Raw genomic sequence first — 22,331 nt, 5'->3', positions numbered from 1 at the left:
GATGGCAGTGAGGACAGTGCAGGTGTCACTGTAGATGGCAGTGAGGACAGTGCAGGTGTCACTGTAGATGGCAGTGAAGACAGCGCAGGTGTCACTGTAGATGGCAGTGAGGACAGTGCAGGTGTCACTGTAGATGGCAGTGAGGACAGTGCAGGTGTCACTGTAGATGGCAGTGAGGACAGCGCAGGTGTCACTGTAGATGGCAGTGAGGACAGCGCAGGTGTCACTGTAGATGGCAGTGAGGACAGTGCAGGTGACATTGTGGACAAATTAACCACTGCAGATGAAGTTTTAGAGGATTGAAGGGGTACATTTGATGCGCATATTTTTAAGTGAGCTTCCATTACATATCTCCTCAGAACAGTTTTGCTGCAATTGGGACAATGGTAATGAGCCTCAGTTCTACAGGGCAAATGGCAACAACATATTCTTTTGCCTGTAGATAAAGCACAGTATGAAAGTCAGGAAAAACAATGCCAATGCATCAATATAAAACCCATACAATTACAGATGTGAACAGTTGAAGTAGATCAAAACCTTTCATTTAAGATGTCCTAAAACCACAAGAATACCCATTCTTATTACAATTTCAATATAAATGTTGCCTACTGTTTATAAAACCCATCAATATATACCATAAAATGATTTGCATATGTAAGGTAACATTTGTGGAAGTGTACATAAGATTGTAAGCATAAATTAAATTTGCATGCACAAGAAAAACTTTGTTAAGGTGTAAATTGTGTTTCAAGCAAAAGAAAACAAAAGTTTAACATTTACTGTTTGCTCTATTGGCATGTGTTTTGGCCCAAATATGGACAAAAGCATTGCAAGTCTGTGAACAACAATTTACATGCGAAAACAACAGTTTAGAGAATGTTTCAGAGCAGTACCGTCTTGTTTATTTGAAGGACAAATATGTACGAATGTGCTTGTGCACCTACAATTACAATCCAATAGTTGAATGCACCTACCTTGGAAAACAACTGCTTTTTTTAAATGCCCTTCCCAGTGTAGGTTTATTTTTTTCTTGGTGGTTGGCTTCAGGGAAGGGCATAAACTGCAGTGGTATAAAGTGCAACATGATGTGCACTGTGGTACCAGGGGTTTTCAGAAACTAAAATAACTGAATGGTGCATCATGCATCTGTAATGAAACCAATGATAAAATTGATATTAGACTGTGTACAGGAAATTACATTCGAATGTAATGAGCTGTGCTGAACTGAACTGAGATGCAAGGTCGAATGACCGAATATTGCATGTATTTTTACATTACGTATTTTACAAAAAATGTAGACATTAAAACAGGACGGGACGGTCCAAACGCTATTGAACTACACTGGGTTCAACGTGCAAACCATGTAATACCACTCTATTAAATAGTTTCCTTTATGTATTTAATACCGTGAGTGGTTGTTAGGCATAACATTAATTTATTTTTATTTGTATCAGAGATAAAAAATAGCGTATATTAAGGTAAAATGTAAAAATCTTATCATGTAACGAAAAAGCATATATATATATATATATATATATATATATATATATATATATATATATATATAATGTTTACGAAACGATTTTTGAATGATCTGTTCTCAATCCGACACAGCCAGTCTTTGTTTAAAGTAAACAGAGTTAGACTGACAGGCATTAGCTCGTTTTGTTCAGTAATAATAATAATAATAAAATTGTCATTTTGCAGCCAATTCAGAAAATTGTACCAGCGATTTACATTATTTAAACTTTTAACAAGTCAATACTTTACTTATATGATGTTTAACAAACTGCTGGAGAGATTCTGTACTAGAAGATGACATAGCGCCCCTTACTGTATAACATTGAAAACATGGATAGCTGAAGCGGAAGCGCTAGTGTCTGAGCGTGCAAGTGACGTCACTTGCAGCGGAAGCGCTCGTGTCTGAGCGTGCAAGTCTGAGAGTGCAAGTCTGCAGCCGAGCAAACTGCAAGTTGGAACATAATTTGATAAACAGTCAGAAAAGTATGATGGCGCTAAAGCATTAAGTGCTTTAAAAACCACTAAAAAACCTTCAAATCAAAAAATATGGAGTGGTGGTGTCGTAGTGGCTAAAGCACAGGGCTGTTAATCAGAAGCTTGCTGGTTCGAACCCCACGGCCACCACCATTGTGTCCTTGAGCAAGGCACTTAACTCCAGGTTGTTGTGGGGGGATTGTCCCTGTAATATGTGCTCTGTAAGTCCCTTTGGATAAAAGTGTCTGCCAAATGCATAAATGTAAATGTACATTTAATCCTGTATTCAACAGGTAACCAATGCAAATGATCAAAAACTGGTGTCTAATGTGGTCTCTCCTCCTGGATCTTGTAAGCACTCTGGCTGAAGCATTCTGCACCAGTTGCAGTCTATACAAATCCTAGATAAGCCAGTTTAAGGTGCATTACAATAATCAATGCAAGAATCACTTTTTTCACATCCTCAAGTGAAACTAGGGTCTAATTTGTGCTTTATTTCTAAGATGATGAAAACAGGTAACATAATTTATATGAGACTTAAAATTCAGATCACAAAATAGAGTGACAAGGTTCTTCACCTCTGTCTTTAACTGCAAAGCCAGATTACCTAGTGCAGTTTCAATTCTTTTCCTCTTGTTTTGAGCCAACGATAAGTATCTCTGTTGTATGTTAATTTAAATGCAAAAAGTTTGTGTTCCTCCATTGTAGGATGTTGGACAAACATGAAGATAATCTATTTAATGCTTGTGCCATTTAGCTCTACAGAGATATATAATCAGGGCCGGCCCGACCCAATAAACAACCACCACCCCCATTTATTTTATTTTTTGCCCATCAATTACACTAATCAACAAAACACACAACCGTATCGTATATTTTTTCTAAATTAACTAGAATTTTCTAGAAACCTGTAGGGCCCCATACACTATTTTTGTTTAGGGCCCCCAAAACCCTAGGTCCGGCCCTGTATATGATTGAATGTGATCTGTATAAAACTGGTAGTTTAATTCATGTTAATTAATTATATTAACGGCAGCATATACAATGAAATTAAAAGCCCAAGGACTAACCCTTGTGGGATACCATCTAGAATGTTATGTTTCATAGAAGTACAGTCACATAATTTTACAAAAAATAAGCCTTCCAGTAATGTATTATCTGATCCTATTTAAGCCTGAGATGCCGGAGGTTCTCAATTCTGTTAAGCAGAGTAGGGTACAATGGGGCTAAAGGCTCCATTGATTTTATTTTCTCCCAAAACACTAAATAAAAACAAAAACTACCTCAGCAGTTTCCTAAACACCTGTTTGTCACTATGCACTGGAATATTTTCCTGTTCCATGAGATCTTTGCGTGTGGCGTCTAAAGGTTGATTGAGGCAATGTAATCTTTATTATTTAAAAATAAAAATAATATTTTTAAATGTTGCAAATTTATTTAGCTAATACAACTCCTTGAAACAAATCCCTGAGACAAAATGCTTATCATTTTAAGTTGTTTAAGGTCATTAAATCAAACATTTTTCAATAGCTGTCCAATAAGTGAAATTACAGTATTGTCAGTGTTTGAGAGGAAAGACCCAGAGATGCAGACTACACAAAACGGTTTAATGGTGATGAAAATGGATACAGGTAGATGGCAAGTCTCAGGAGAAATAACAGTCAATAAGTTGCACAGCAGTTGAGGCAGCAATGGTGACAACGATGGTGACAACGATGGTGACAGCGTTGACCAAGCGAAGATGACAACAATGGTGAGACAGCGATGACAGCCGCGGGGATGGCACAGAGGCCTGGATGTGGAGCAGAATGTTACACCCAGAATAACAACAAGATGAGTATTCCTGGTAAGCAGAGTTGGAGAACAGCGATAATTCCACAGACAGGAAAACAGGAAACTGACTGGGCAAGAGAAGAAAAAATAAACTAGACAGGAAATAATAAACAAACAAGACTTGACTTGACTTGACTTGACTTGACTTGACTTGAGGTGAGTCCACACGTAACATGAGACACAATCTGGCAAGGAAAAAGAGAAACACAAGGGTAGAAGTAGGAAGGAGGAAACGAGCGACAGGTGCAGACAATTAGCTGATGAAAGGTGCACACGAGCATTCCCATGGGAATGTACATAGGAAAACACATTGCATTTCTTAGTTGGGAAGAATAGATTTGCTATGAAAAATGTTCAAAGTGGGCTCACATTTGACTCATAAATGAGATTAATTTGTTTATTAAATACTTGAGATGTAATAAAATTCCAAATGTGTTTGAAATTAACAGGAAATTGTTGACTTTTTCTGAAGTGGTTATTTTGAGTAAGCATCATCTTAATTTGTTACTCAAAAAAGCAACTTGCTGTATAAAATTATTTACATTAGTTGATAAATTGTGCCCTATATTTATTGCCCGGTATGTACACAATATCAATTTAAATTCCCCAATTTAAACTTGCTCCAAGTAAGGGAGGCTCTCTCACCACTTAAAAAAAAAAATAATAATAATTTAATTGAAACAACCTTCTGGTATTATTTCATTTCACACAAATTATGTTGCTCCATCAATATTCAATTAATATATATATATATATATTAAACAAACAACTTCAGGATTAAGGCTCATGCTGAGAGACACAACAGACTGATTTATTACAGAACTCAAGTGCTTACCTCAAGTCAACTCAAGTGGTTTTTATTGTCGTCAACCATATACAGTTAGTACAGTACACAGCGAAATGAGACAACTTTCCTCCAGGACCATGGTGCTACTTAAAACAACATAGGACAAACACAGAACCACATGAGACTACACAGACTAAATAATATACTTATATAAAGTGCACATGCAAACACATAATTTGTTTTGAACCAGCAACGGCAGATTCTGATCAGGTACGTAAGAACGTAGTTACATGCACAAATGCGTTTTTATGACCATACTTGTTTTTTCCTATTTTTTTTTAAATGTACTTGTTCATTGAACTGTTGTATATACAACGGTGTGACCAGAAAAAAACAAAATTTCCTTAAGGGGTGTGTAAAAGATCTCCTCCAAGGGATGACACTTGAAGCAGTGGCTCTGAGGTGAGGTAATTTATTATATAAATCTGGACGTGCACACAGCACTTTTACAACGGTAGCTCTTATTAACACACACACAGTAATTTTCAAGTCAGTCTCTCTCTCCCAATGGAGGCCCTCTGGCTGCCTTTTATGCCGCTCTCCCCGTGCTCACTGAAATTAGAGACAGGTGTTAGACATAATTTAGCTCAGATGTAAGCGCCCTTACCGCTTTTCTCTCCTGGACGGGCGCTTGACCACGCCCCTGCTGCCACAGGGTGCCATTAGCCCCGTTGTACCCTACAGTGTTGCAGGCTGCACTTAGGTCCAAAAGGACTAGGACTGATGCATTCCTCTTATCAACATTCAGTCTAAGATCATTCACCACTTTTAACAATGCAGTTTCAGTGCAATGACTGTTTCTGAAACCTGACTGATACTTCTCAAGCAAATTGTGTTCATTGAAAAATGTATTGAGCTGTTAAAATTTTTTTTTTCTAAAATCTTACTTAAAAACTGTAAATTTTATATCAGTCTAAAATTATGGAGAGCATCTAGGTTGGTTTTCTTAAGTAGTGGTTGCACAATAGCACATTTAAGGGCATTTGGGAAATTACCAGTTTCTAAAGAGCCATTTACAATATCAAAAACATCATCAATCAGGTATTCTGGGACTTCTTTAAAAAATATTGTGGAGATAGAGTCAAGAGAGCACATAGATCACTTTAACTGAGATATTATTTGCAAAAGATGTTCTTTATTAATTGTCCTGGTTTTCCAAAAGCATCGTAAGCCTAAGTAGATCATAGAATCTACAATCTTACGTTTTACATCTTACATCTTAGATTTGTGGTCCGTTTCCCAAAGCCATCGTAATTTAAGTTGTACTTGACATCCGCATCGTCAGATAATTTTTCTGGGGCTTCAGCCCCGAATGTTTTGACTGTAGCCCCGAATGTAATTTTAAATGTAGGCAACACAAGTTTATGTGCAGCTTAACAACAACACCAAAAATATTTCTGTATGAATATTTGAATTCCATGCCGTTACTACAATGCATCCCACAAAAATACATGTTGTTGTTGTCATCTATCGCCCTCCAGGTCAGATTTCTTGAGGAGTTGGATGTCCTGCTGTCCTCCTTGCCAGAGGATGGAAGGCCACTTGTGGTTCTTGGCGATTTCAACATACACCAAGACAAGCCCCAGGCCACTGATCTGAATACTCTTCTGGCCTCATTTGATTTGGAAAGACTACACACCACAGCAACTCACAGATGGGCAACCAGCTGGACCTAATTTTTACACGTAACTGTACCACCTCAAATATTCTTGTTACACCTTTACATGTCTCTGATCACTACTTTATTAATTTCAACATGATTCTCCCATCTATATTAAAACTGACTCCACCGTTGGTTTCCTTTTGCCGTAACCTCCGTTCCCTATCACCCTCTCGCCTTTCCACTGATGTCTCTACCTCTCTTCCCACAATAAATTTATTTTCCACGCTTGATGTAAACACTGCCACAGACACACTTAACTCTACTTTAACAACCTGTCTAGACAAAATTTGTCCTCTCTCCTCTAGACCAGCTCGTACTACACCAACCAGCCCCTGGCTGTCTGACGTTCTTCGTGAACATCGGACTGATCTCAGAGCAGCTGAGAGGAGATGGCATAAATCTAGAGATCCAGCAGATCTAGGTAAATATCAACTTCTGCTTGCAACTTTTTCAGATAATGTTAAAGCTGCAAAAAAAACCTATTACCAGACCAAGATCAACAGCACCAGACACTCGTACCTTATTTAGAACATTCAACACACTTCTCTGTCCTCCCCCTTCACTACCTGACACATCACTGACAGCAGATATCTTCACCACATTTTTTACAAATAAGGTTACAACCATCAGCAATACATTCACTGCACCACACCCTGTCAAACCCCTGGCTCCTGTATGCAACCATTCTTTCTCTATGTTCTCTCCTCTGACTGACACTGAGGTCTGAAAACTCCTCCTTTCCAACCACCCCACCACCTGTTCCCTTGACCCCATTCCATCACACCTTCTCCAGGCCATCTCTCCGTCCATCCTACCAGCACTTACACACATAATTAACACATCTCTACTTACAGGCACTTTTCCCACTATATTTAAGCAGGCTCGAGTAACCCCACTGCTGAAAAAACCTGCACTTAAGCTCCCACAGATAGAACACTACAGACAAGTCTCTCTCATCCCATTCATGGCAAAAACACTTGAAAGGACAGTTTTCAATCAGATCTCTGCCTATCTCTCACAGAACAAGCTGCTGGATGACAATCAGTCAGGCTTCAAAAGTGGACAATCCACCGAGACTGCCCTGTTGTCTGTCACAGAGTCCATATACACAACATCACTGGGACCCATCATTCAGTCACATGATTTCTCTTACCACTGCTATGCTGACGACACGCAAATCTACTTGTCTTTTCAGCCCAACGACACCACAGTGACTGCTCAAATCGCTGCCTGTCTGGCAGACATCTCGGCCTGGATGAAGGAACACCTGCAACTCAACCCAGCCAAGACCGAACTCCTTGTCTTTCCAGCCAATCCTGCTGTTGAACACAACATCATAACCGTGCAGCTGGTACAGTATCGCCTTCCAAAATGGTCAGAAATCTAGGGGTGACCATTGATAACAAGTTAATTTCACAGACCAGATCTCAAAGAATGCAAGATCATGTAAATTTACACTCTACAATATCAGGAAAATAAGACCTTTCCTCTCTGAACATGCCACACAACTGCTTGTTCAGTCACTTATTTTAACTAGACTGGACTACTGTAACTCTCTCATTGCAGGCCTTCCTGCATGTGCATTAGATCTCTGCAAATGATCCAGAATGCAGCAGGACCTCTGGTCTTTAATGAACTAAAGAGAGGGCATGTTACACCACTCTTTGTCTCTCTCCACTGGCTGCCGGTTGATGCACGTATTAAATTCAAGGCTCTGATGCTGGCATACAAAACAGTCACTGGGTCTGCTCCAGCATACCTAAAATCATTTATGCAGATCTACACTCCTGCCAGAAGCCTGCGGTCGGCTAAGGAACGAAGCCTTGTTGTACCAACACAAAGAGGCACCAAAACACTTTCCCGGACTCTCAGTTTCATCATACCACGTTGGTGGAATGACCTTCCCAACTCCATCCGTGAAGCTTACTCACTCTTCAAAAAACGGCTAAAAGCACATCTTTTCCAAGAGCACTTAACCAGTCACTTAAAAAAAAAAATTCTTGTTGCACTTAAATCTGTTTTGAATGCTATTCTGATGCTAGTAAAACTTTGAAGTATGGCACTTTTTGTACAAATGTCTCCTTAAGATTATTTGCTTATGCTTTGGATAAAAGCGTCTTCAAATGAATAAATGTAAATGTAAATATGCAATAATCTTCATGACGCAGTCTTCGAAGAATATAGGCTACATTTTGTTTGAAGTTCACGTGGCGTGACAGACGATTTTACAACTTGAAACTTGATTAGAAGACAAAGAGAAAACTGGCCAGGGAGTACTGGTTCAGCATGACATTGATATAAAAACACACATCCAAATCAACAAAAAAACGGATTCAGCAAAAAAAGATTCATGTTTTGGAATGGCCCAGCCAGAGCCTAGACCTGAATCCTGAGAGCTGAAGAGGGCCGTACACAGGAGATGCCCTCGCAATTTGACAGATCTGAAAAGAAGAGTCAAGATGTGCCAAGCTAATAGACTCTTATCCAAACAGACTGAGTCCTGTAATAAAATCAAAGGGTGCTTTAACTAAGTATTAGTTCAAGGATGTGCACACTTATGCAGTTGATTATTACGTTTTAAAAAAAATGTATCTGAAAAATGTCTCTTTCGTTTCAGTGGCATTGCATAGGTTGTAATTTTTACATTAAAGGTGCAAAAATTCTGATATGATTTATCTTTGTCTTATTTTTTACATCACAAAAACTTGCTGATTTAACAGGAGTGTGTAGACTACATAACACCTGGAAAGTATTCACAGGGCTTCACTTTTTCCACATTTTATGTTACAGCCTAATTCCAAAATGTATTAAATTAAATATTTTCCTCAAAATTCTACTAACAATACCCCATAATGACAATGTGAAAGAAGTTTTTGAACTTTTTGCAAATTTATAAAAAATAAAAAAACAATGTACATAAGTATTCACAGCCTTTGCTCAATACTTTGTTGAAGCACCTTTGTCACCAATTACAGCCTCAAGTCTTTTTGAGTATGATGCTACAAGCTTGGCACACTTATTTTTGGGCAGTTTCTCCCATTCGTCTTTGCAGGACCTCTCAAGCTCCATCAGGTTGGATGGGGAGCGTCGGTGTACAGCCATTATCAGATCTCTCCAGAGATGTTAAATCGGGTTCAAGTCTGGGCTCTGGCTGGGCCACTCAAGGACATTCACTGTTGTCCCGTAGCCACTCCTTTGTTATATTGGCTGTGTGCTTAGGGTCGTTGTCCAGTTGGAAGATGAACCTTCACCCCAGTCTGATGTCCAGAGTGCTCTGGAGCAGGTTTTCATCATGGATGTCTCTGTACATTGCTGCATTCGTCTTTCCCTTGATCCTGACTAGTCTCGCAGTTCCTGCCGCTGAAAAACATCCCCACAGCATGATGCTGCCACCACCATGCTTCACTATAGGGATGGTATTGGCCAGGTGATGAGCAGTGCCTCTTTGTTTCATCAGACCAGAGAATTGTTTCTCATGGTCTGAGAGTCCTTCAGTTGCCTTTTGCTAGGCTTGTTCTTCTGGAAGGTTCTCCTCTCTCCACAGAGAAATGCTCAAGCTCTGTCAGAGTGACAGAGGTTCTTGGTCACCTCCTCCGATCGCTAAGTTTGGCCAGCTCTAAGAATAGTCCTGGTGGTTCCAAACTTCTTCCATTTACGGACGATGGAGGCCACTGTGCTCATTGGGACCTTCAATGCTGCAAAATTTTTCTTTACCCTTCCCCAGATGTGTGCCTCGATACAAACCTGTCTCGGAGGTCTAGAAACAATTCCTTGGACTTCATGGCTTTTGCTCTGACATGCACTGTTAACTCTGGGACCTTATATAGACAGGTGTGTGCCTTTCCAAATCATGTCCAATCAACTGAATTGACCACAGGTGGACTCCAATCAAGTTGTAGAAACATTTCAAAGATGATTAGTGGAAACAGGATGCACCTGAGCTCAATTTTGAGTGTCATGGCAAAGGCTGTGAATACTTATGTACAGGTGAAACTCGAAAAATTAGAATATCATGCCAAAGTTCATTAATTTCAGTAATTCAACTTAAAAGGTGAAACTAATATATTATATAGACTCATTACAAGCAAAGTAAGATATTTCAAGCCTTTGTTTGATATAATTTTGATGATTATGGTTTACAGCTTATGAAAACCCCAAATTCAGAATCTCAGAAAATTAGAATATTACATGAAATCAATAAAAAAAAGGATTTTAAATACAGAAATGTCAGCCCCCTGAAAAGTATAATCATGCATATGTACTCAGTACTTGGTTTGGGCCCCTTTTGCATTAATTACTGCCTCAATGCGGCGTGGCATGGATGCTATCGGCCTGTGGCACTGCTGAGGTGTTATGGAAGACCAAGATGCTTCAATAGCGGCCTTCAGCTCTTCTACATTGTTTGGTCTCATGTCTCTCATCTTTCTCTTGGCAATGCCCCATAGATTCTCTATGGGGTTCAGGTCAGGCGAGATGGCTGGCCAATCAAGCACAGTAATACCATGGTCATTGAACCAGGTTTTGGTACTTTTGGCAGTGTGGGCAGGTGCCAAGTTCTACTGGAAAATGAAGTCAGCATCTCCATAAAGCTTGTCTGCTGAAGGAAGCATGAAGTGCTCTAAAATGTCCCGGTAGACGGCTGCGTTGACTCTGGACTTAATAAAGCACAGTGGACCAACACCAGCCGATGCCATGGCTCCCCAAACCAACACAGACTGTGGAAACTTCACACTGGACTTCAAGCATCTTGGATTGTGTGCCTCTCCATTCTTCCTCCAGACTCTGGGACCTTGGTTTCCAAATGAGATGCAAAATTTGCTCTCATCAGAAAAGAGGACTTTGGACCACTGAGCAACAGACCAGTTCTTTTTTTCTTTAGCCCAGGTAAGACGTTTGACATTTGAAGCCCATGTCCAGGACCCGTCTGTGTGTGGTGGCTCTTGATGCAGTAACTCCAGCCTCAGTCCACTCCTTGTGACGCTTCCCCACACATTTGAATGGCCTTTTCCTGACAATCCTCTCCAGGCTACGGTCATCCCTGCTGCTTGTGCAACTTTTTCTTCCACACTTTTCCCTTCCACTTAACTTTCTATTAATGTGCTTTGATACAGCACTTTGAGAACATCCAACTTCTTTTGCAATTACCTTTTGAGGCTTTCCCTCCTTGTGGAGGGTGTCAATGATGGTTTTCTGCAGAACTGTCAGGTCAGCAGTCTTCCCCATGATTGTGTATTCAACTGAACCAGACTGAGAGACCATTTAAAGGCTCAGGAACCCTTTGCAGGTGTTTAGCTGTTTAGAGTGTGACACTTTGAGCCTACAATACTGAACCTTTTCACAATATTCTAATTTTCTGAGATTCTGAATTTGGGGTTTTCATAAGCTGTAAGCCATAATCATCAAAATTATATCAAATAAAGGCTTGAAATATCTTACTTTGCTTGTAATGAGTCTATATAATATATTAGTTTCACCTTTAAGTTGAATTACTGAAATTAATGAACTTTTGCACAATATTCTAATTTTTCGAGTTTCACCTGTACATGTGATTGTTTTTTTTTTATAATTTTTAATTTTTAATACATTTACAAAGATTTCAAACAAACCTCTTTCATGTTGTCATTATGGGGTATTGTTTGTAGAATTTTGAGGAAAACAATTAATTTAATACATTTTGGAATAAGGCTGTAACATAACAAAATGTGGAAAAAGTGAAGCGCTGTGAAAACTTTCCGGATGCACTGTACTTTTGTTTGGTTTGACAATTCCTCATTTACATAGACAAAGTGATAGTGGTCTGCTAAATAGGACCTAAACCACGCTAATGCAACTCCACATATGCCAACATAATTCTCTAGCATATTCAAGAGTATGTTGTGATCTACCATGTCAAATACAGCAATAATATCTAAAAGCACTAGAAGTGAAATGCAGCTGCGATCAGATCAGAGCCGGCTCCAGGCTGCGCTCAGCAGGGGGGCATTTATTTTCAATGGGTGGGCACTAGGTATGGGGACTTTTTTTCGGATATCAGATATCCTATATTTATTATTGCTACTGCCTTTTCTGTTAGCTATTACCATGAAGTGATGCAACCCATACAATAATAAACCATTACACATTGTTGCAAGACGTGCAACTCTTAAGAAATTTGATTAAATAAGGGTTAAATAGGCCTATAAAAAAAATGGCAAGACCGACTCTGACCACAGCTTTATTATAGCTAACGAACATACACATAGTGTCATACATACTGACAGGACAGTAGTTCTCCACGGTGGGAGTGACATTTCAGGACAACGGACAGCGCAAAAAAAAAACTTAACTAAATAGGCCTACTAAACTATTAGTCTCATCACAACAACATAACGTACAACACAATATAGTGAACTTTGACAGTACATAATGCCAGTTAGATAAATACACTAACAACCGGTCAGCATGAAACTTTAAATTTAACTTACAGTTAGAAAAGCTGAAGACGCCGCTTGTGAGCTGATTTGAACTTCCTGAGAACAGCGTCCTTCCATGCACCACAACACTTTTTTGTCAAGTCCTTCTCGAATGCAAGTTGAACTAGTCTGGCCTTTCTTGTGTGAAGCATGCTGCTTCTGTGTTCTGAAAACACATTTTTGAGCGTGGAGAACGAATTTTCGCAGGTCGCGGTAGAAGCACCAAATACCAAAGCCAGTTGGAGCTGCTACAGGTGCTAGCTTGGGAAGCTACGATGTTAGCGGCCACGCCGGCCACGGAGTCACAAATGTTAGCCGGGCTGTCGTTGTCTTGCTGTATGGGGTCAGCAGAATCGTTAATAGGCGTGGAACTTGAAGGAGAAACTGTGGTTTTGAACCATTTCCTAATGTCCATTTTTGGAGAGTTTTGAATGCAGCGCGCCAACTGAAAATCATTTCATTCACGTATTAACGATTTAACGTGCGTGATTGGGGGGGCGGCAGGGGGGTCCTCACAGCGCCACACTGGATTTATGTTGGCTTTATTATATTTTCAGATAATGAGCAGTTTGTAGACATATATTTTTATTATTTCTTACTGAAATGTGAATTAAATTGAACTGATATTTTTTTTTGTAAATTATATCATAATTCAATTTGGGGGGCATAAAATACATTTGGGGGCATTGCCCCCATACCGCCGGCGCTGGATCAGATGATAAGAGCAAGTCATTTATAACTCTTATAAGTGCAGTCGCTGTACTGTGAATCCTGACTGAAATTGTTCATATATACTATTTCTCTGTAGAAATGAACATATTTGGGAGAATACTACCTTTTCTAGTATTTTCGACATAAACAGGAGATTTTAAATCGGTCTATAATTTGCCAGTTCTTCATGATCAAGTTGTGGCTTCTTAATAAGTGGTTTGATAACTGCGATTTTAAAATTTATTGGGACATGTCTTAAGGAGAGTGAAGAGTTATTAAAATTAAGAAGACGGTCTGAGATTAATGAGCTCTTTTAAGAGCTTGGTTGGTATTGGATCAAACATACATGTTGTGGCTTTTGATGTTTTGATCAGTTTTGTTAGCTCTTCATGTCCTATGACAGCGCATTATTGAAGTTGCACATGAGGAAAATTATGAGACACTATTTTCTGAGGTACTGTGACAGATGATTGCATAATTCCTGTTGTATTTCTGATTATTTCAATTATATCAGTAAAGAAATTCATGAAGTCATTACTCTTGTGCTGCGACAGAATATCTGGTTCTGTTGAGGCTTTATTCCTAATTTTGCTACAGTAATGAAACAACATCTAGGATTGTTGTGGTTATTTTCTATGAGTTTGCTAAAATATGCTGATCTGGCAGCTTTTAGTACCAGTCTGTATATATAGACACTATCCTTCCATGCATGTTCTTTTCAAGTTTGACCTTAAACAAATTTTTTTCTAAATGATTTAGTAATAGTTTTGTGTTTTGTGGTTCGGGGAACAGACAAGTGATATTGTAGTAGTTTCTGCCAATTTTGTGAAAAATCACTCAACATCTTTGGGATTTTGATTTTAGAAGAATAGACTTTACTATCACACAATAAAGCCGAGTTGCCTGCAGTACAACCACAACAACAACTAACCAACTCTGGGTTTTGTTCACTTAAATACATCTCCTCAAACAAGATGGGGCTTATACTTTTTTAAACATGCATTATCTATCATCTTCTTCTTTGACTCTGGTCTGACCATTTTAAGAAGTGACCATTTTAAGAAGTAAACAGGAACCACCTTTGGAGGACATAAATTCTCCCAGTGGTCATGTGAGCACAAATGTAATGCTATTCCTGTTTCTGCACACACCTTCAAATAGTCACACATATGTTGAGCACACATTCCATCACGTCCACAGTCCTTTACACACACACATTAAACTGCATGTTTGCCCGTCAGACATAACTGTGGTACAAATCAACAATGTTTACATTGATTACACCTGATTAATGTATACTTAACTTGATAAAAATATACTACAATATCTAAGTGATACAGTCTCTATGTGTTATAGTTTATGTGACCTGTATGTGACAGATGTCTCAAGGCAGCTGGCAGACGTTCGGATTAACCAGTTTGTCTGCTTCCTGACCTGGGCCCCAGTTAGTCAAATACTATCATTATTAAGACTATGAGCCAAATTACTAGATAGGAGAGTGGCACCTTCTCTGGAGGGATGGAGTCCCTCTCTCTTTAGCAGGTCAGGTCTACCCCAAAAACTATTCCAATTGTCTATAAATCCTATGCTGTTCTCCAGACACCACTCAGACATCCAGCCATTCAGTGACACTAATCTACTATAAACCTTGTCACCACGGCAAGCAGGGAGGGTTCCAGAGCATATTAGTGTCTGACATTGTTTTTGCAAATTCACACATTTCTTCAACATTATCTCTAGTGATTTACATCTCGTGAAGCCAGACATCATTAGTGCCGACATGAATAACAATTTTAGAAAATCTACATTTAGAATTAGCCAGCACTTTGGTCTGACGTCAGATGCTCTAGTACCCGAAATGCATTTAACAATAGTGTCTGAAGTCTCTGTTTCCACGTTCCTCGCAACAGAATCACCAATTATTAGGGCTTTTCAACATGATTCTCAGTGGGTGCATCACTGAGTAGGCACTCAAAATGGCTCTCCAGTAATCACTCAACTCACACATAACTTATGTCCTACTAATTTACAACTCACAACCACTTTTAGTATCATAGTTTTATTTATCTGCTCATTGCACACAACCATCAATACTTCATCCTGAAGTACACTTGCAAATGTAATACTGTATCTCCAACTTGTTTTTTTAGCTTGCTAGTAAGTTATTAACTCACCCCTGACATACCACACCCTTCTCAAAACTTCTGTATCATTCTAGACTCAATTATATTCCCACTCATCACTTCTCCTTCAACTCCACTTTCACCCAAACTACTTATTGACTCTCCTTGACTAGTTTTTTCCCCTTTTCTTTGTCCCTTTAGTTGTTACTTTAGCTCTCTAACATTCTACTCGTGCCAATCCTATGTCTAGCCTTGAAATGCCCAGCCTTGAGATGCACAGCCTTGTGTCTCTGGTCCTACACCAACTTTATTCTTCCGAGGTATTGTTTCTCCCTGCTTCCAATGTAAACAAATGTAAGAATCTTGGTTTAATGCTGGATTTGTACAGCAGAGAATGATTTTTCCAACCCTCAATCAAACGTCTCTGTCAGCAGCACATTTACTGTAGCAAATTACATGATTGAATACAATAGTAGACATGATTCCAGCACCGACCTATTGCTCGCATGCCCATCACAATCCTACTGCAGCAGATCATGCGATTTATTCAGAGCCCTTCTATGGAAGCAAAACAGCTAATATTTATGCCATAATTGTAATATGTTCACTTCCGAAACAGTATTTTTTTTTATGCAAAAAAGGTTGCTGCTGAGTTTTTAAAATAAAAATTAAAGATTTTTTAAGACCATTTCCAAGACCTGAAAAAAAATGAAATGTTTATCCATGCCAGAGCAAACCCACACAATCTTAAAATAAATAATTTATCTCAGATTATTTTATTTAAACAAGGTGGGGCACATTCAACAAAGCCTTAAATGGATTTAGAAACACTAAACAAAAAAGATGTGAAAAGTTATAAATGTGTTGCACGTCATAGACACCAATGCTAGCATCTGATAATTAACATTTTAGGAGAGACATGTTTAATTTAGGGGGTTTTTTGCAATATTTTCTAGCAGAGCCCTCTGGAGGTCCTCTAGACACCCTTAAAGGAGCCTCAAATATCATATTTATGTTTCAAGTAACTCTTATAATGGGACTACATCAGTCTCTCTTATGATGGGATTACTGAATGAACCATTGACAGTATTTCTTTGTGCCCTTCCATCTTGCACAGTTTCATGTGCTAAGCCTTCAAAGTATATTCTTAGGGCATTTAGATACTTGTTCCGTTTTGGCCCATATGTGAACAAGCCAAACAGTTTCCCTGTTTTCCCAAACTTTTAAAGTGAACCGAACCGAGACCATCTCGAAAGGTGGTCCAAGTACGGTTCACTTGCAGCCTTCAGTTCGGTTCGCTAATAACATGCATTGTGACCACAAAGTGCTCTGGCTCACTTGATTTTTCCTTTTGCATAAACAGGATTGGCCCTGATAGTATGATGACATGCAATGAACATATGAGACAAGCTGCTTATTCTGTTACTATGGAGACAACAGAGTAAGTTGCTAATGAAAACTATCAAAACAAACAAAAACATCTTTCTTCAGTGTTCTGTGCAAATGAAGACTCAAGGGTTTACCCAAACCACACTGGAATAGCATGTGACAGTTTAGAGATTACGACAGGAATATATTACGATTGTTTTCAATGAATGGATGTTCATTCAATAGATGTCATGAGATAAAACGATGATCCATGTTTGAATTTTGCATCTAAATAAAATATTATTTATAGAAAACACAATGTATTCAGTTTGATGCATCACTTTTCTCTCAACATATAAAAATCAAAATTATATATATATACACACACATATATATACACATATATATATATATACACACACACACACACACACACACACTATGTAATACAGTGCTTTTTGATGCATAAGGCCAATAAAATATGTTATATTGAACAAAACCACATGTACTCATGCTAGGTATTAATGTTAAGAGAATTAAACATGTTTAATAATCTCATAAATTAATATGTAGAGCTAATGTTACTCTTATTATTTAATATACCCCTAATCATAAGTAGTATCATTAATGCTGTCTTTTAAAAAGTTGTGTGGGTTCCACAAAAACAACACAGAGTGAATTCATAATGGACTGAGACCCTGTGACAGGTCAAGTGGACCAAAAAGAGATCAGAGCACACTTTCAAGGTCACGAATGGTGTTAATACAAAGAGAACTGGGTCCTTTTTCACTCGTTTCACTTATTGGTCCACTTAAAAGGGTTCTGAGTTTGGTTCTTTCAAAGAGGACCCAAGTGTTAAAACACCCTTATACTCACTACAACTGCTTTATGATACTCTTAGTTCAGTCAGCATCAGGCGCATTATTATTATTATATCCTTTACTTAACCAGGAAGGTCACATTGAGATAATACAATCTCATCTTCCAGGGATTCCTGGTCAAGACGGCATGTCTGACGGCACTGATAGTCATTAAGTATATCATTATAAGATAAGAATAGTTTTAAATGATAATTTACCAAAGATTCAAATACTTTAGCGAAGACGGGCAGTTTGAATATAGGACGATAATTATTTGGATTAGAAGGATCTCCACCCTTCAATAAAGGGACAACCATTGCCGATTTCCACATTCTAGGTATAACGTTAGAAGTTAAACTTAAATTAAATATAGAGGCAATAGACTCTGCCACGATATTTGCTGCAATTCTTAAAAAATAAGGCTCAATCTTGTCAATTCCAGCTGATTTTTTACTGTCTAATTTCGTTAAAATTTCACAAACTTGTGTGGTGGTAATAGGAGAAAAAGTGAACAACTGCAAAGGACAATGTTGGATCGCCTCAGGAGTTCCAGTGGGAGCATGAGCATCTAAAATATTAGAATAAAAAATTGAACCAGCAGAAACAAAATAATTATTAAAAGTATCTGCAATATTTGCTCTGTCGTTAATTAAATTTAGAAAATCAGGAAAGCTAGTTGACAAACTTATCACCGAAGTAGATTTAACTATTTTCAAAAACTTTGTGGGATTTGTTAGATTTAAATTTTTCATTGAGAAGATAATAATCACATTTTGCACTTTTTATTAATTTTGTACATTTATTGCGTAATGCTCTATAAGAGATCCAATCTAAGGAATCATTTGTTCCCTTTACAAAAAGCTTCACTCTGATGCTGCGCTTTTGCTAAGCGCCATGGGGAACAATCCTAGCTGTGACCGAGCTGAATAATGTGTGTAACACGTCAATGAACATTGACCGGAATTTATAGCCTCAGCTGATGTAATCATTAGATGCACTGAGGCCAGGCTATAAATGGATAGCCATTCTCGCTCTATAGCTGAAGAGGACACGCATCAGTTTTTGCTCTGTTTACAGGCAAAATGCTTCGCGCTCGCCTCGCTTGCTTCCGTGAGTCAGCACTCACAAAAAAAAAAAAAGAGAGATCGTTCGTGGGGCTCTTGCATGGATTTGTGGAGCAAGAGACGGGTTGATCCCTTTTTCTCGCTCTCTCCCCAAACCCAGCTGGTCCTTCACATGATCTCGAAGCGCATTCCGATGCTTCTTCGGATCATGAGGAGGATCGCGATTCTCTTCCCGCCTCCGAGCTTTCCGTCCGCGCTAAAAAATCTACGGAGCAATTGCTCGATGTTGTTACTCGTGCGGTTGCCAGATTGGACTGGCCACGCGAAAAAGAGACTCCCAAACCCTCCAAATTAGGGGATAGATTTTATCTTCCAGTCTAAGAAAGGGAATGCCTCATGAGTCACTTCCCTTCTTTGATAACCTCCATGAAGAGCTTTTTTACTCATGGAGGAACCCCTAAAAAAAAAATTCTTCCCGTGTTCACATACCCTCGACGTCATTATATTCGACTATCGTGGGTGCTGAGGCACGGGGGTATTCAGTGATGCCGCCGGTCGGAGAGACGCTTGCGGGCTATCTCTCGCAGGGCTCGGCATCGTCACTTAAGAAGCCCTCTCTCCCCTCAAAGCCTTGTAGGACAACCTCCACTTTAAGGGGAAGGCTTATCAAGCAGCAGGTCAGGCTGGTGCTGCTCTGCACACTATGCTGTTTTACAGGCGTACCAGGCTGACCTTCTGGACGACCTGAGTGTGGGTCCTGCACTTGATGAGCAAGCCTCAGACCCGCCTCGGTCCTGTCTGAAGGGAGGCTCAAAACCAAAGCGTGGCGAGTCGTGCTCCTCCTCCCAGGGATTGGGGAAAGTCTCGCCGCCCTCCCCAGCCCCCGAAGCAAGACCTCAGGACTATAATTTCTAGTAAGAGAAAACCCTGATGGTCTTGCGCCTAGATTAGGGGGTAGCTCCCCTCGGGACGGGGCGCGTGCTTCACCGCACCCCTCCCGGTACCCCCTCGAAGCCCCTCCATTCCCGCCACCTCTTGGTGTTTCTGGTTGCAGAGGCTTCCGTCAAAATTGTTCCTGCATTTTATTCAGGACGCAAAACACTCGACAACCCCTCAACAGGAAGTGTTAAAGTTGTCTAGACTAAAGACTCATCTATTTATCCTGGCATACACCTAATTTATCCCCCAACCCACAATTTAGTTGGGTCTGCCGGAACCAGAAACCAGAAACAGTGATCATGATCTCTAACTCTGCAATAAATTTAATGGCATCTATGCTTACATCTTTTTATTTGTTTCCCTGTCTCAACCTCGGGACTCCTATCCTGAGGTCACCAGAACCGGCTGGATCCAGCACCATTCCTGCTTCATGTTGGACTCCACTGCTCCATGTCGCTGAATGATGATGACTAAATGCAGTCGGTGCCAGCCATATATCACTTCAGTCTATTATGATGGGCTTCAGAGGATAAACTCATGCCAACTCCAACCTGCATCACCTCGGTCTATTGATGGACTACGATCTTGAAATGGAATGCATAGACTAACTATTGCCAACAAAAGCCTTCATCAGCCAATTAACAAGGTCAATTACATCTATGTGAACTTCTGCAATTAATCAAGATGGACTTCAAAGACTTTGGTCATTAATCTTACAGTTCAAACACAATCGATGTTTAAACACTGACCCTTAACCCTTACTTAGTTTAATAATTTTAAACCATGATTTTAACTATACATAAGTAATATTTACATTACATTCATAATGTTAGCCAGAGGGGAACTGGCCCCCACAGTGAGTCTGGTTTCTCCCAAGGTTATTTTTGTCCATTAATCTACATCTTATGGAGTTTTATGTTCCTTGACACAGTCGCCTACAGCTTGCTCACTGGGGTTATTAATACAATTATTATTTAATTATTTTTAAACACGATTAAGAATCGTTATTTTATCTAAATTGCACAATGATGATTCATCGACTTTATAGACATTACAGTTTTATCATCTGTTAATGCCTGATCTTCTGTAAAGCTGCTTTGAAACGATGTGTGTTGTGAAAGGCGCTATACAAATAAAAATTAATTTAATTGAATTGAATTAAAATCGAATACCCATCTCAGAGATCCTGGCAGCGTGGAAACTTCTGTCAGATATATTCTTTTCTGTGGGTCTTATAAGGGCGTCAGGATTTAATTCACTCGCCGCTTTTCCGTGTTTCAACGGCGTGTTCTCACTACCGTAAACCGGATTTCTTTTTTATGTAAAAAATAAAATAAAAAATCAAATCTCCTGGTTAAAGGGGCCATGGTATGTGTTCCCCTTCCAGAGAGAGAGTTAGGTTATTACACTAAATACTTCCCGTTTCCCATGGAGGGTGAGGGGTGGCGTCTGGCTTAGATCTTAAGGCTTGATCTGCCCGTGGGTGTTCAAGTCCAAGATGATGCCTATCAAGACGGTCGTGTCTCAAGCCCTCCAACTCATTTGGCTGGTCACCATCGATCTTATGACGTACTTCTATACTTCATTTAGAAGTTCTGCCACAACATGGAATGTTCCTGAGGTTCGCTTCCGGGGGCCAGCAAGGGTTTTTGCCTCTTACTGATAGCACCACGCTGGCCGAACAGGGCTTGGTTCTCGGAGCTAATCTCTTCCCTCGACAGCTCGCCTTGGGCGATTCCGAACACTCAGGCACAGGGCAATATTTCATCCCTGCCCCGAATTGTGGAATCTTTCATGTTTGGCCCCTAAGGGGACCAACTGAGGGACACAGGGCTTTCTCTGTTTTTTATAGTTTGGATGTTCTGCACTCCGGGCTCTTATGCCCTTGAGTCGACATCTCAGCTCATGCCTGAACAAGTTTGTGATGCGGCAGGCTGGTCCTCTCCGCACACATTCATCAAAATGTAATGGTTTAGATGTTTATGCTACTCCGGGCTCTTATGCCCTTGAGTCGACATCTCAAGCGCATGTCTGAGACCTCTCGCGTTTTTGTGAATACACTGCACAACCGTAGGGGTCCGGAGAGCCCCAAGTGCGGCGGCTTGGGTATTGCGTTCCCCATAGTGCTTAGCAAAAGCGCAGCATCATGGTTTGCTGAATGACTGTAAGCAGGAGCAGTTTAAATTAGATTTCACATATATTGCAACTCCTCCTCCTTTTTTGCACGATCAGATCTAAGAACATAATATCCATCAATATTAATCATATAATTTGTAATTGATGATTTTAACCATGTCTCAGAAAAGACCATAATGTCTGCATTAGTTATATCAGCCCAAACTCTTAATGAGTCCATTTTATTTATCAGACTGCGCACATTTAAATGAAGAAACCATAATCCATTTGTAGCTTTATATTCATCAGGTGTTTGAAGTTGAACCAGCTCTGGTCCGGGATTTGAATGAACATTGCCCGA

General features: G+C 39.6%; 1 protein-coding gene across 4 annotated transcripts in view; it reads right to left on the bottom strand.

Moving 5' to 3' along the window:
- LOC127647428 (gastrula zinc finger protein XlCGF49.1-like) overlaps nt 1-22,331 on the bottom strand; it is a 278,306-nt gene that overhangs the window by 54,536 nt on the left and 201,439 nt on the right. The gene's annotated exons all lie outside the window — the stretch shown is intronic.

Source organism: Xyrauchen texanus, chromosome 8 (genome assembly GCF_025860055.1).
Source record: "Xyrauchen texanus isolate HMW12.3.18 chromosome 8, RBS_HiC_50CHRs, whole genome shotgun sequence".
Classification (NCBI taxonomy): Eukaryota; Metazoa; Chordata; class Actinopteri; order Cypriniformes; family Catostomidae; genus Xyrauchen; species Xyrauchen texanus.
The sequence above is the reverse complement of the archived record's forward strand: the minus strand, read 5'-3'. Positions and strand labels throughout refer to the sequence as shown.